This window comes from Pan troglodytes, chromosome 13, assembly GCF_028858775.2.
Source record: "Pan troglodytes isolate AG18354 chromosome 13, NHGRI_mPanTro3-v2.0_pri, whole genome shotgun sequence".
NCBI lineage: Eukaryota > Metazoa > Chordata > Mammalia > Primates > Hominidae > Pan > Pan troglodytes.
In genome coordinates this window covers 120,557,365-120,570,702 of record NC_072411.2, presented here as the reverse complement: position 1 = coordinate 120,570,702, position 13,338 = coordinate 120,557,365, and the positions used below count along the sequence as shown (strand labels likewise).

General features: G+C 48.2%; 2 protein-coding genes across 4 annotated transcripts in view; one reads left to right on the top strand and one right to left on the bottom strand.

The window, feature by feature from the left end:
- Positions 1–13,338, bottom strand: part of PNKD (PNKD metallo-beta-lactamase domain containing) — a 76,328-nt gene that overhangs the window by 35,525 nt on the left and 27,465 nt on the right. The gene's annotated exons all lie outside the window — the stretch shown is intronic.
- TMBIM1 (transmembrane BAX inhibitor motif containing 1) overlaps positions 4,780–13,338 on the top strand; it is a 32,339-nt gene continuing 23,780 nt past the window's right edge. The window contains exon 1 of one of the 2 annotated variants that reach the window (XM_063790752.1): positions 4,780–4,855. The gene's annotated coding sequence lies outside the window, so the exon portion shown is untranslated. The remainder of the gene's footprint in view (positions 4,856–13,338) is intronic. The other variant, XM_054679341.2, reaches the window with a different exon arrangement.

The following is a 13,338-nucleotide window of genomic DNA, read 5'->3' as shown; positions in this document are numbered from 1 at the left end:
CTGATGAGAAATATCCACAGGTGTGTAGGGGCTGGCCCCCTTCAATTACACAGATAGGAACCCTGAGGTACTGAGATCAGATCAATGGCTCCAGGTCACACAGCTGATTAGATGGGGAGGCAAATAGGCTGAAGGCCTTCTAGGAAGGTTCTGCTTGTTCTTAAAAAGGGATGAACAACCATGTGTTACTTAAGGACAGGAATACATTCTGAGAGATGTGTCAGGTGATTTTGTAGTTGTGCAAACATCATAGTGTGTACTTACACAAACCTAGGTTGATTGGTATAGCCTATTTCTCCTAGGCCACAAACCTGCACAGCATGTTACTGTACTGAATGCTGTAGGCAATTATAACACAATAGCAAATATTGTGTATCTAAACCTAGAAAAGGTGCTGTAACATGGGGCGCATGGTAGCTCACGCCTGTAATCCCAGCACTTTTGGAAGCCGAGGCGGGCAGATCACCTGAGGTCAGGAATTGGAGACCAGCCTGACCAACATGGTGAAACCCCATCTCTACTAAAAATACAAAAATTAGGCAGGTGTGGTGGCACGCACCTGTAACCCCAGGTACTCAGGAGGCTGAGGCAGGAGAATCGCTTGAACCTGGGAGGCGGAGGTTGCAGTGAGCCGAGATTGCGCCACTGTACTCCAGCCCGGGTGACAGGGGGAGACTCCACCTCAAAAAAAAAAAAAAAAAAAAAAAAAAAAGCAATAAAGCAATAATCTCATGGGACCATTGTTATACATGTGGTCCTTCGCTATTAAAACATTGTTATGTAGGCCGGGCGCAGTGGCTCACGCCTGTAATCCCAGCACTTTGAGAGGTCAAGGTGGGGGGATAACAAGGTCAGGAGTTCGAGACCAGCCTAGCCAATATGGTGAAACCCCGTCTCTACTAAAAATAAAAAAAATTAGCCAGGCGTGGTGGCGGGTGCCTGTAATCCCAGCTACTTGGGAGGCTGAGGCAGGAGAATTGCTTGAATCCGGGAGGCGGAGGTTGCAGTGAGCCATGATTGCACCACTGCACTCCAGCTTGGGTGACAGAGTGAGACTCCGTCTCAAAAAAACAAAACAAAAACAAAAAACATTGTCATGTGGCACTTGACTGTAACAGGGCTATTTTCTTGCTTCAAGATGCCATCACCTGCCTGGGATGCTGGAACCACAGACGCCATCTTGGACTGTTGGGGAGCAGTTTGTTTAGGAGGAAATGCCAGCACCCGAGGGTGGCAGAGCAGTAGTGATGGAGACCTCACCGACCGCCTGAATTAACCAATCCTGGAATTACACGCTGCTCTGGGCTTCTTGTTGCTTATAATGTAAGCCACTTTCAATTGGGTTTTCTTTTCTTTTTTTTTTTTTTAGACGTAATCTCGCCCTGTCGCCAGGCTGGAGTGCAATGTCGCGATCTCGGCTCACCGCAGCCTCTGCCTCCCAGGTTCAAGCGATTCTCCTCCCCCAGCCTCCTGAGTAGCTGGGATTACAGGTGTGCACCACCACGCTCGGCTAATTTTTTTTGTATTTTTAGTAGAGATGGGGTCTCACCATGTTGGCCAGGCTGATCTCAAACTCCTGACGTCAAATTATCCTCCCACCTCGGCCTCCCAAAGTGCTGGGATTAGAGGCTGAGCCACTGTGCCTGGCCTCAGTTGGGTTTTCTGACACCTGCAGCCAAGAGCATCCAAACTAGTACTTTGGGTAAATTTTATATTTTCCCATAAACTGGAGGCTGGGTGTGGAGGCCATGCCTGTAACTCTGGGAGGCCAAGGGGGCAGATCACTTGATGTCAGGAGTTCCAGACCAACCTGGCCAACATAGCGAAACCCCATTTCTTTTTTCTTTCTCCTTTTCTTTCCTTTTTTTTTTTTTTTTTTTTTTTGAGGCGGAGTCTCTCTGTTGCCCAGGCTGGAGTGCAGTGACACGATCTTGGCTCACTGCAACCTCTGGCTCCTGGGTTCAAGCAATTCTCCTGCCTCAGCCTCTCTAGTAGCTGGGACTACAGGCATGCAACACCATGCCCGGCTAATTTTTTTGTATTTTTAATAAAAACAGGTTTCATCATGTTGGCCAGGCTGGTCTTGGCCACCACACCCGGCTGTGAAACCCCATTTCTACGAAAAATATGACAATTAGCTGAACGTGGTAGTGGGTGCCTGTAGTCCCAGCTACTTGGGAGGCCGTGGTGGGAGGATCTCTTATTTTATTTTATTTTTATTTAAACAGAGACAGGGTCTCACTATGTTGCCCAGGCTGATCTTGAATGATCTCTTGATCCTGGAGGTCAAGATTGCAGTGAGACATGACTGCGCCACTGTACTCTGTCTCAGAAAGAGGAAGGAAGGAAGGAAGGAGAAAGAAAGAGAGAAAGAGAGAAAGAGAGAGAGAAAGAGAGAAAAAGAGAAAGGAAGGAAAGAAGTGGAGGAGGCTGGGCACGGTGGCTCACTCCTGTAATCCCAGCACTTTGGGAGGTTGAGGCAGGCAGATCCCCTCAGGTCAGGAGTTTGAGACCAGCCTGGCCAACATGGTGAAACCCTGTCTACTAAAAATACAAAAATTAGCTGAGGGGTGGTGGCAGCTCCTGTAATCCCAGCTACTCAGGTGGCTGAGGCAGGAGAATCGCTTGAACCCGGGAGGTGGAGGTTGCGGTGAGCCGAGATTATGCTATTGCACTCCAGCCTGGGTGATAGAGCAAGACTCGTCTAAAAAAAAAAAAAAAAGAAAGAAAGTAGTGGAGAAAAAAATAGGACACAAAACTGGGTAAATTTTGAATAACTGATACGATTGTACCTCTGTAAACAAAAATGGATTAAAAAAAATCTAAGGCTGGGCACAGTGGCTCGTGCCTGTAATCCCAGCACTTTGGGAGGCCAAGGCGGGCAGATCACAAGGTTAGGAGTTTGAGAACACCCTGGCCAATATGGTGAAACCCCGTCTCTACTAAAAATACAAAAATTAGTTGGGTGTAGTGGCGGGTGCCTGAATCATCCCAGCTACTCAGGAGGCTGAGGCAGGAAAATCACTTGAATCTGAGAGGCAGAGGTTACAGTGAGCCGAGATGGCACCACTGCACATCTGAGTGATGTGCAGTGAGACTCTGTCTCAAAAAAAAAAAAAAAAAAAAAAAAAAAATCTAAAATGCTTCCAGTCATAATCTTTGGTTGATTGACTCATGGGGTACCATTTGTTTATTATTTTTTTGTGCTTTTAAAATATTTTCTGATCTTCTATAATGAAAACATATTAGTATTTTAATTTTTAAAATTATTATTTTATTAAAACAAAGAAAGTAGTCCTCTCTGCTGTCTCTACCTTTCACTTCACGTCCATTCTCAGGCCACTCAACTGGGCCCCTGCCTGTACTGCTCCATCCTAATTTGGTGCTGTCCCCTTGAAGGTCAAACCCATTTGTCATTGTTCAGCCCTTATCACTGAACCTCTGGGTGGCAGCTATGACAATGGAGCATGCCTTTTTCCTCTGCCTTCTCTGCCACAGTCTCTCTGGCTCTCCTCTCCCCTCTCTGACAAGCTCCCCTTCTGCTAGCTCTAAATTCACCACTTACAGGCTACCACCTGTATACTCATTACTTCAAAGGAGAAATGTCCACAAGAGCCTCCCTTGGATGCCCCACGGTAGGGGTCCCCAACCGCTTCCCTCCAACCCTATACTGGTCCTTGGTCTGTTAGGAGCCGGGCCACACAGCAGGACAGGCAAAGCTTTACCTGTATTTACAGCTGCTCCACATTGCTTGCATTACCCTCTGAGCTCCACCTCCTGTCAGATCAGCAGCAGCATTAGATTCTCATAGGAGCTCACACCCTATTGTGAACTGCGCATGTGAGGGATGTAGGTTACATGCTCCTTATGAGAATCTAATGCCTGATGATCTGTCACTGTCTCCCATCAACCCCAGATGGGACCATCCAGCTGCTGGAAAACAAGCTCAGGGTTCCCATTGATTGTACCTTATGGTGAGTTGTATAATTATTTTATTATATATTACAATGTAATAATAATAGAAATCTAGTGCACAATAAATGTAATGCACTTGAATCATCCCGAACCCCGCTAACCCCATTGCCTCCCCCAGTCCCTGGAAAAACTGCCTTCCATGAAACTGGTCCCTGGTGCCAAAAATGTTGGGGACTGCTGCCCCACGGGATCTTTAACTTGATTTGTCCAAAGCTACCTCCTCATCCTCATGTGACCCCAACCCTCTCCTTCAGGTCCGCCAACTTGGCCAATGGCATCATCTGTGTTTCCAGATGATTTTGCCCAACTGTAAACGAATGTCATTGTTTTGTGCATGTTTAAGGCAGGCTAGGCTAGGCTATGATGTTTGGTAGGTTTAGGTGTATTTAATGCATTTTCCACTTAGGGTATTTTCAGTTTAGGATGAGTTTATTGGGATGTAACCACTCTATAAGTTAGGAAGCATCTGTGTTTGTCAGATGACCAAACAAACCAATCCCAACACCTAGCTCCTGGGTGAGGGCATCTCTTAGGCCTAGGTAATGACTTGCACACTTCATTGCACACAAGTCTCTGTGATGGTCCTTAGGCTGTGCAGTAATTCCTGGTGCTGCCCCGTAACACTTCAAGTGCCTTGTGGGTAAGGAGGGTGAACTGTTGGGGAGGGAGTGGGATCGGGGTTGGGGGTTGTATGCTAGACTTGGAATGACCAGCTTAGAACCCTGGCTCCACTAGGAACTCTGCACCTTGGGGCAATGTTCTTAATCTACTCAAACCTCATTCTCTTTCTCTCCACAAGGGACTGGTAATTTGCATGGAGCTACTCGGAGGATTAACCATGATTACCCAGAGAAAGGACACCTTGCCTGGGCTGTTTCAGGTACTCCATACATGTTCCTTGATATTATTGATCTCATTCTTGCAACATCAGCATCTGTCCTGGTGGGTGCTCAAGTAAATATTTTATGAGTGAAATGATAAGAGGGTGTGACCTTTGCTTCCATTTCCCATTGCATCATCCCAAATCAGGCCCTTGGGTCCTCATGCCTGGCCCATTGCAGGCACCTGCAGCCCCTAGCCATCAGTTTCAAGCAGGGGCTCCCCCTGCTCAAAGCCAGTGTCTACACAATCAAATTTGCATCCCTTGTTTTAGCGACATGGTCTCAGCCCAGTTCTCTAGTGTGTGGCATTCCTGCTGCTCCCCTCCACATGTGTCCCGTCTGCCAGCCTACCCTGATCACTATCCTAGATTTCTGCCCCATGCCACCTGGAGAAATCCTTTTAGGCAGCTTCCTCAAGATACCAGGTACCTTCCAGCCCTACCATGCCCCCGGGGATGTGATACCCTCCCAGGAGTAACCATAACTAATGAAGGTCCAATTCTCAATCTAGGGAGTTTGGCAGCTCTCAACAGAGGAGGGAGGAGAGTGAGTTCAGTTCTCAAGGAGGCTGATAATGCCTTTCCTTTTAGTCCAGTTTCTTTAAGGCTAAAAATAAATTCAACCTCCTCTTCGAAGGCTTTTCTGATTACCACAATTATTTGCATTGCCTGGTCACTACTCTAACTCCAGACCCTGGAAAAAATGTCATCTCACAGCCAAACAGAAACGAATGGTTTGGCTATGGTGGGGGTGGGAGGGGGCACACCCAGGGGAGCCATAGCCTTTTCTTTACAAGACTCTGACCTCTGGGCCGGGGGTGGTGGCTCACGCATGTAATCCCAGCACTTTGGAAGGCCAAGGCGGGATGATGGATCGGAAAATTGTCTAGAAATTCAAGACCAGCCTGGGCAACACAGTGAGACCCCACCTCTACAAAAAATTTTTTAAAAAAATAGCCAGACATGGCATGCACCTGTGGTCCCAGTTACTTGAGTGGCTGAGGCAAGACAATTGCTTGAGGTCAGAGGTTGATGCTGCAGTGAACTATGATTTTGCCACTGCACTCCAGCCTGAGTGACAGAGTAAGACCCTGTCTCAGAAACAAACAAACATACAAACTAACAGGCAAAAACAAGACTGAGCTCTCCCTGTAGGCAAAAAATGGCGGCCTCCACTTGTTTGTCTCTCCCTCATCCCCAGCACCTTGCACTGGGCTTGATGCATGCAGTGTGATAAATGTTTGTTCTGTTGTGTGGGAAGGAAGAACAGAACAAATGAGTGTAGACTGTCTACTGAGCGCAAGGCCTGCACACAGCCCTTGCACGTGGGATTTCATTGTCACGACTCTATAAGGAAGGTGATCGTCGCCCCACTTTATTTATTTATTTATTTTTGAGATGGAGTCTTGCTCTGTCACCTAGGCTGGAGTGCAGTGGCGCGATCTCAGCTCACTGCAACCTCTACCTCCCAGGTTCAAGTGATTCTCCTGCCTTAGCCTCCCGAGTAGCTGGGCTACAGGTGCCCGCCACCACGCCTGGCTAATTTTTGTGTTTCACCAAGATGGGGTTTCACCATGTTGGCCAGGCTGGTCTCGAACTCCTGACCTCAAGTGATCCGCCCACCTCAGCCTCCCAAAGTGCTGGGATTACAGGCATGAGCCACTGTGCCCGGCCAGTCGCCCCACTTTAGAGATGAACAAACGAAGGCTTGGAGAGAATAATGACTCACACCATCACAGGCGACAAAACCCAAATTCAATTATGGTTTTATTTGACCCCCAATTCCATGCTGTTTCCACTGATCCTCTGTAACCAGCCTGGGTAGAAAACATGTGTCAGTGTCTGCTGGGAAACAGATGACACAGGCAAACTGGGAAAGCTGAGGAGAGCTTGAGAGAAGTTAAGTTTTAGTGATCTGCAAGGCTACCGGCAGGTGCTGGAAACAGTTCTCCAGGCTAGTGACACTGTCGCCACCCCTGGGCCTGAAGGGTCAGGAAGGGAGCTGTTATAAAACATAAAGACAGGTTGGGCGCGGTGGCTCACGCCTGTAATCCCAGCACTTTGGGAGGCCGAGGCGGGCGGATGACCTGAGGTTAGGAGTTCCAGACCAGCCTGGTCAACATGGTGAAACCCTGTCTCTACTAAAAATACAAAAAATCAGGCGTGGTGGCAGGCATCTGTAATCCCAGCTACTTGGGAGGCTGAGGCAGGAGAATCGCTTGAACTGGGAGGTTGCAGTGAGCTGAGACCACGCCACTGCACTCCAGCCTGGGCAACAAGAGCAAAACTCTGTCTCAAAAACAAAAAACAAAGACAGAGCTGTGTGGACAGGCCCAACTGATAGGGGCTGTGATCAATGGTTGAGGGATAAGCCGGTCTGGGGTGAGCCTTGAGGGAGGGAGAAGGAGACGAACCCTCCACCTCCGCTGCCATCTCCTCCTGGAGAGCTCCACTGCCAAACTCAGCTGCAGCTGGAGGACCAAGAGCCCACTGAGGTGTCCATAGGACCAGCTCCAAGCAGGGTGGAGAAGACGGAGGGGGATGTGGAGAGCAAACGGAAACCAGCCACATGAAACCAAAGAAGTGCGGGTCTGGCCGGGCGCGGTGGCTCACACCTGTAATCCCAGCACTTTGGGAGGCTGAGGCAGGTGGATCATGAGGTCAGGAGTTCAAGACTAGCCTGGCCAAGATGGTGAAACCCCATCTCTACTAAAAATACAAAAATTAGCTGGGCATGGTGGTGGGCACCTGTAATCCCAGCTACTCAGGAGGCTGAGGCAGAGAATCGCTTGAACCCAGGAGGCAGAGGTTGCAGTGAGCCGAGATCATGCCACTGCATTCCAGCCTGGGCAACAGAGCAAGACTCTGCTCAAAAAAAAAAAAAAAAAAAAAAAAAGAAGTGCGGGTCTGGGATGGGGGTCGTGGGGTATTGACACCTCAGGGTGGGGGCTGGTGCCACCACCTTTCATCTTGTAGCCAAGGTGGCTCCTCAAGGCCTTCCTGCTCTCGGGCTCCATTCCCTCAACCCATTCACCGCTCAGAGCCAGGGTGATTCTCCTAAAATACCACCCAGATCATGTCCCATGTCCCAGCCCTGCTCAAAATCACTCAATGGCTTCCTTTGTAAACCAAAAATAAAATTCAATGCCCCCTCACCTCAGCCATCTGAATGGACTCCCTCCTCTGCCAGGGCATTCCAAAGTTAACCTGAAAGACTGGTTCAGGGCTGGGCTGGTGGCTCACACCTGTAATCCCAAGGATTACACTTTTGGGAGGCCAAGGTGGGCAGATCACTGAGGCCAGGAGTTCAAGACCATCCTGGCCAACATGGTGAAAACCTGTCTGTACTAAAAATACAAACAAATTAGCTGGGCATGGTGGTGGGCACCTGTAATCCCAGCTACTTGGGAGGCTGAGGCAGAAGAATCACTTGAACCTGGCAGGCAGAAGTTGCAGTGAGCTAAGATGGCACAACTGCACTCCAGCCTGGGGAACAGAGTGAGACTCCATAAAACAAACAAACAAACAAACAAATAAACAAACAGAAAAAAAACCTCCAGGCCTTTAGATAACTCTTTTAATCAATTGCCAATCAGAAAATTTTTAAATCTACCTATAACCTGGAAGCTCCCTTCAACACACACACAGATTCTGCGCCCCTGTCCCCCCGCCCTGACTACCTTGGGCCACGTGTTCTCAGGGTCTCCTGAGGGCTGTGTCAAGGGCCATAGTCGCTCATATTTGGTTCAGAATAAATTTCTTCAAATATTTTACAGAGTTTGAATGTTTTCATTGACATCTTTAGGCTGAAATTTGAAGTCCTTAAAGAGGCCCTGAGACTCTGTAGACCTGGCCCCTGCCACCTCCCCAGTCTCCTCTTGGGCCATGCCCCAGTGCCCACCACTCTCCAGCGACACCACTCTCCTGGAAGTTTCTGGAACATGCCAAGCTCTTTCAGCTTCAGGGGTGTCTCCACACCTTCACATAGCTTGATCCTTCTGCTTAGAAGGGTCACAGCACCATTGTCCGCCACCCCCCACGGCCCATCCCCTCTGTAGCTACTCTTTCATGCCACCTTCTGCCAACATAAGTGAGGTGCCTGGGTGCCACTCTTTTGTTTTTGTTTTTTGAGATGCAGTCTCACTCTGTTGCTCAGGCTGGAGTGCAGTGGCGCTATCTCAGCTCACTGCAACCTCTGCCTCCTGGGTTCAAGCGATTCTCCTGCCTCAGCCTCCCGAGTAGCTGGGACTACATGTGCGCACCACCATGCCTGGCTAATTTTTTGTATTTTTAGTAGAGACAGGTTTCACCGTGTTAGCCAGGATGGTCTTGATCTCCTGACCTGGTGATCTGCCTGCCTCGGCCTCCCAAAGTGCTGGGATTACAGGCGTGAGCCACAGCGCCCTGCCTTGGGTGCCACTCTTTTAGGGCACTGAGTCAGCTTTCCTTAAGTGCATGTATTACAGTTTGTAAAGATACCTTTGCTTATGAGATGAGTTGCTAATATCTGTCCTGCCTTCCCTACTGGACTGTAAACTCCAAGAAAGCGGGGACTGTATTTTATTTACTTCTGTATCCCCACAGGTCTGGCACACAGTTGGCCCCTCATAAATGCTTGTTAAATAAATCTTAATGGTATTGGGGTTGAGTCCTGGCCCCTTTCTTTTCTCCCGTTTTTGTTTGTTTGTTTGAGACAGATGGTAGCTCAGGCTGTTGCCCAGGCTGGAGTGGCATAATCACAGCTCACTGCAGCCCTGACCCTCCTGGGGTCAAGCCAACCTCCCACCTCATCCTTCCAAATAGCTGGGACTACAGGCACGCACAACCATGCCCAGCTAATGTTTTAATTTTTTTAAAGAGATGGGTCTCACTATGTTGCGCAGGCTGGTCTCGAACTCCTGGGCTCAAGCGATCCTTCTGCCTGGGCCTGGCTAAAATGCAGAATTTTAGGTGTGAGCCATTGCGTCGGCCAAGGCTCCCTTTTTCTAGCCAAACAGTGCTAGTCAGATTCTGCCCCCTAGTGGTCATATCTGGGAACTGATTGTGGCTTGTTCCAACCGCTTCCTAGATGTCACTTTTTGACTTGTTAAAAGTAAATGGAACGCAGCAGAAAGTACTGAGTGCAGGCCCTGGGCTAGGCATCTGGCCAAGATGAATTACGATCTAGACCCTGACCCCCAGAATTCCCCCTTAAGTCAATGACCAGCGCTATAGATCTGTGCTGTTTCATATGGTAGCCACTAGCCACTTGTGGCCACTGAGCACATAAAATGTGGTTAGTGCAACTATAAAACTGAATTTTTAATTTTATGTAATTTTAATTCATTTAAACTTAAATCTAAACATTGGCTGCTCTGTCTATGGAGTAGCCATTCTTTATTCCTCTACTTTCTTAATAAACTTGCTTTCATTTTACTCTAAAAATAAAACAATAATAAAATAAACCTTGATGCTTATTTCAGTTATTGGAAAACACTCAAGTATGTACATTTTACAAACACTTTTTAGATTTGATCTAAATACAGATCCTATATTTCTGATGAAAAAGTAACATCCTAATTGAGATATGCTGTGTCAAATACACACCAGATTTTGAAGACTTAGTATTTAAAAATCCCATTAAAAATTCACCTATGGCCAGGCGTGGTGGTGCATGCCTGTAATCCCAGCACTTTGGGAGGCAGAGGTGGGTGGATCACTTGAGGTCAGGAGTTCGAGACCAGCCTGACCAACATGGTGAAAACACATCTCTACTAAAAATACAAAATTGGCTGGGCATGGTGGGGCATGCCTGTAATCCCAGCTACCTGGGAGGCTGAGGCAGGAGAATCTCTTGAACCCAGGAGACGGAGGTTGCAGTGAGCTGAGATCGTACCACTGCACTCCAGCCTGGGCAACAGAGCGAGACTCCATCTCAAAAAAAAAAAAAAAAAAAAAGAAAAGAAAAAAAATGTAGACTCTCAACCTACTGAAGCAGAATCTGCATTTTAACATGAACCCCAAGCGATCTATTTGCACATTAAAGTTTGAGAAGCAGTCACCTATTAGACATCCAAGTGGTGATATAGGCAGCAATTCTCTGATTGCTTGCTCAGAGACATAGGAAGCAAAGTCGAGGCTGAGAGTGAGGCTGCAGAGGAGGTGTGGGAGTTCTGAAGGGACTGTAGAAAGTGTGGAGTAATTGCCTAGGATGGGTGTGTTAGTATCAATGGACAAGTTAGTGTGCATGAACTTAAAGCGAGATCAGTCAGGACCGTTGCATGTTTTTACCCTCACTTTTGGCTATGTGGGTGCAGAGCTGAGATTTTGCTGCTGAGAACCATAAGGCAGAGTTGAGGCTGCATGCAAAGGAGTAATTATAATATTGGGATCCAAGCTGGTCAAGGAGGAAAGTGAGGATGTGAGAGATAAGAAAGAGGTGGTGGTCAGGCGCGGTGGCTCACTCCAGTAATCCCAGCACATTGGGAGGCTGAGGCAGGTGGATCACTTGAGCCCAGGAGTTTGAGCCCAGCCTAGGCAACATATGGAGACCCCATCTTTACAAAAATTACAAAAATTAGCCGGGCGCGGAGGCTCACGCCTGTAATCCCAGCACTTTGGGAGGCTGAGGCGGGCAGATCACCTGAGGTCAGGAGTTCGAGACCAGCCTGACCAACATGGAGAAACCCCATCTCTACTAAAAATACAAAATTAGCCTGGCGTGGTGGTACGTGCCTGTAATCCCAGCTACTTGGGAGGCTGAGGCAGGAGAATCGCTTGAAACTGGGAGGCGGAGGTTGTAGTGAGCTGAGATCATCGCACCATTGCACTCCAGACTGGGCAACAAGAGCAAAACTCTGTCTCAAAAAAAAAAAAAAAATTACAAAAATTAGCCAGGTGCAGTGGTGTGTGCCTGTGGTCCCAGCTACTCGGGAGGCTGAGGTGGGAGGATGGCTTGAGCCCAGGGGGCTGAGGCTGCAGAGAGCCATGACTGCTTCGCTGCACTCCAGCCTGGGTGAGATCGAAACCCTGTCTCAAAAATAAATGAATAAACAAATAGGCCGGGTGAGGTGGCTCATGCCTGTAATCCCAGCACTCTGGGAGGCCGAGGCAGGTGGATCACCTGAGGTCAGGAGTTCGAGACTAAGCCTGGCCAATGTGGTGAAACCTCATCTCTACTAAAAATACAAAAATTAGCTGGGCCTGGTGGCGGGCGCCTGTAATCCTAGCTACTCAGGAGACTGAGGCAAGAGAATCGCTTAAACCTGGGAGGCGGAGGTTGCAGTGAGCCAAGATCGCGCCATTGCACTGCCATTGCACTCTAGGCTGGGTGACAAAAGCGAAACTCAGTCTCAAAATAAATAAATAAAATAAAATAAAATAAACAAATAAATAAAATAAAGGAAGAGGTGGTAAGATGAATAGATTGTTGATCCTGATATGGTCACAGAATTGTCAAATCACGGTCACAGAGCTGGAAAAATAGATGGTGGTCAGAGTGTGGGGTGCCTGAAATTGAGATTATGGAGGGGGTGCAGTTATTGGTAAAGAGAGGTTCTCAGGCAGCTAATATCGTGGGTTGGGAATAAGAGGAAATCGCTGTTGGCTTTTCTTGGGGAGTAGAGTTGTTTAGACAAAAGCAAGTAACTATGAGGAGGAGCTTCCTAAGTGGGGGGCAAGAGAGTGGGAGAATGAAGCCCAAGATGGATGAGGAGAAGGGCTCGAAAGCTGAGAATCCCCCGGTATTCTGGCTGGCAGAGGTGGCAGAGGTCCATGGCGAGAGGGCAGGGTGTAAGGGCACAGCTGGAGCCTGGCCCTGCTGAGCTCCCAGCTCGGGCAAGTTCATCCCTCCAGGCCCTGCTTAGTGTGAAAGGAGGTTGTGTTCATCACTGGGAGAATCACTGGGCTTCTATCTCACAAACAACAATAACAATGAACATTTTAACTCTGCCCCAAGCATTTGACAACTGCTATTTTTCATTCTTACAACTACCCTATATTATTACCACCCTTTTTATAGATAAGGCGCCAAGGCTAACAGCAGTTAAGTAATATGCCTAAGGTCACAAAGCCACCAAAGACATTTGAACTTGGATTCAAACCCAAGACTGTCTAGCACCAAAGCTTGCTGGTGCGGCTGGCGATTCACCTGGGAGCGTTTGTTTATGCTTCCACTGAAGATTCTGATTCACAGGTCTGGAAAGAAGTATCCCCAAGGGAACGTGCATGTTTTCACAAGCAGCTCAGGTGACTCTGAGGGTCAGGGAAGAATGGAAAGCATTTCGCTGGCCCTGCCTGCAGCATGGTGGATGCCAGGCTGGTTCCGTGGCCTGGCTTCCTCATGGTGCCACCCACTTCCAGTTACAGCAGTTTCAGTCACCATCAACATCTGCCATGTGCCTTTCTCACTGCCTTTCACCTAGATGACCTCAACTGAGGAAGCCGCCAGAAGTCACAGGAGGTAGAGAAATGCAGTATGATTTCTCTCTCTCTCTCTTTTTTTT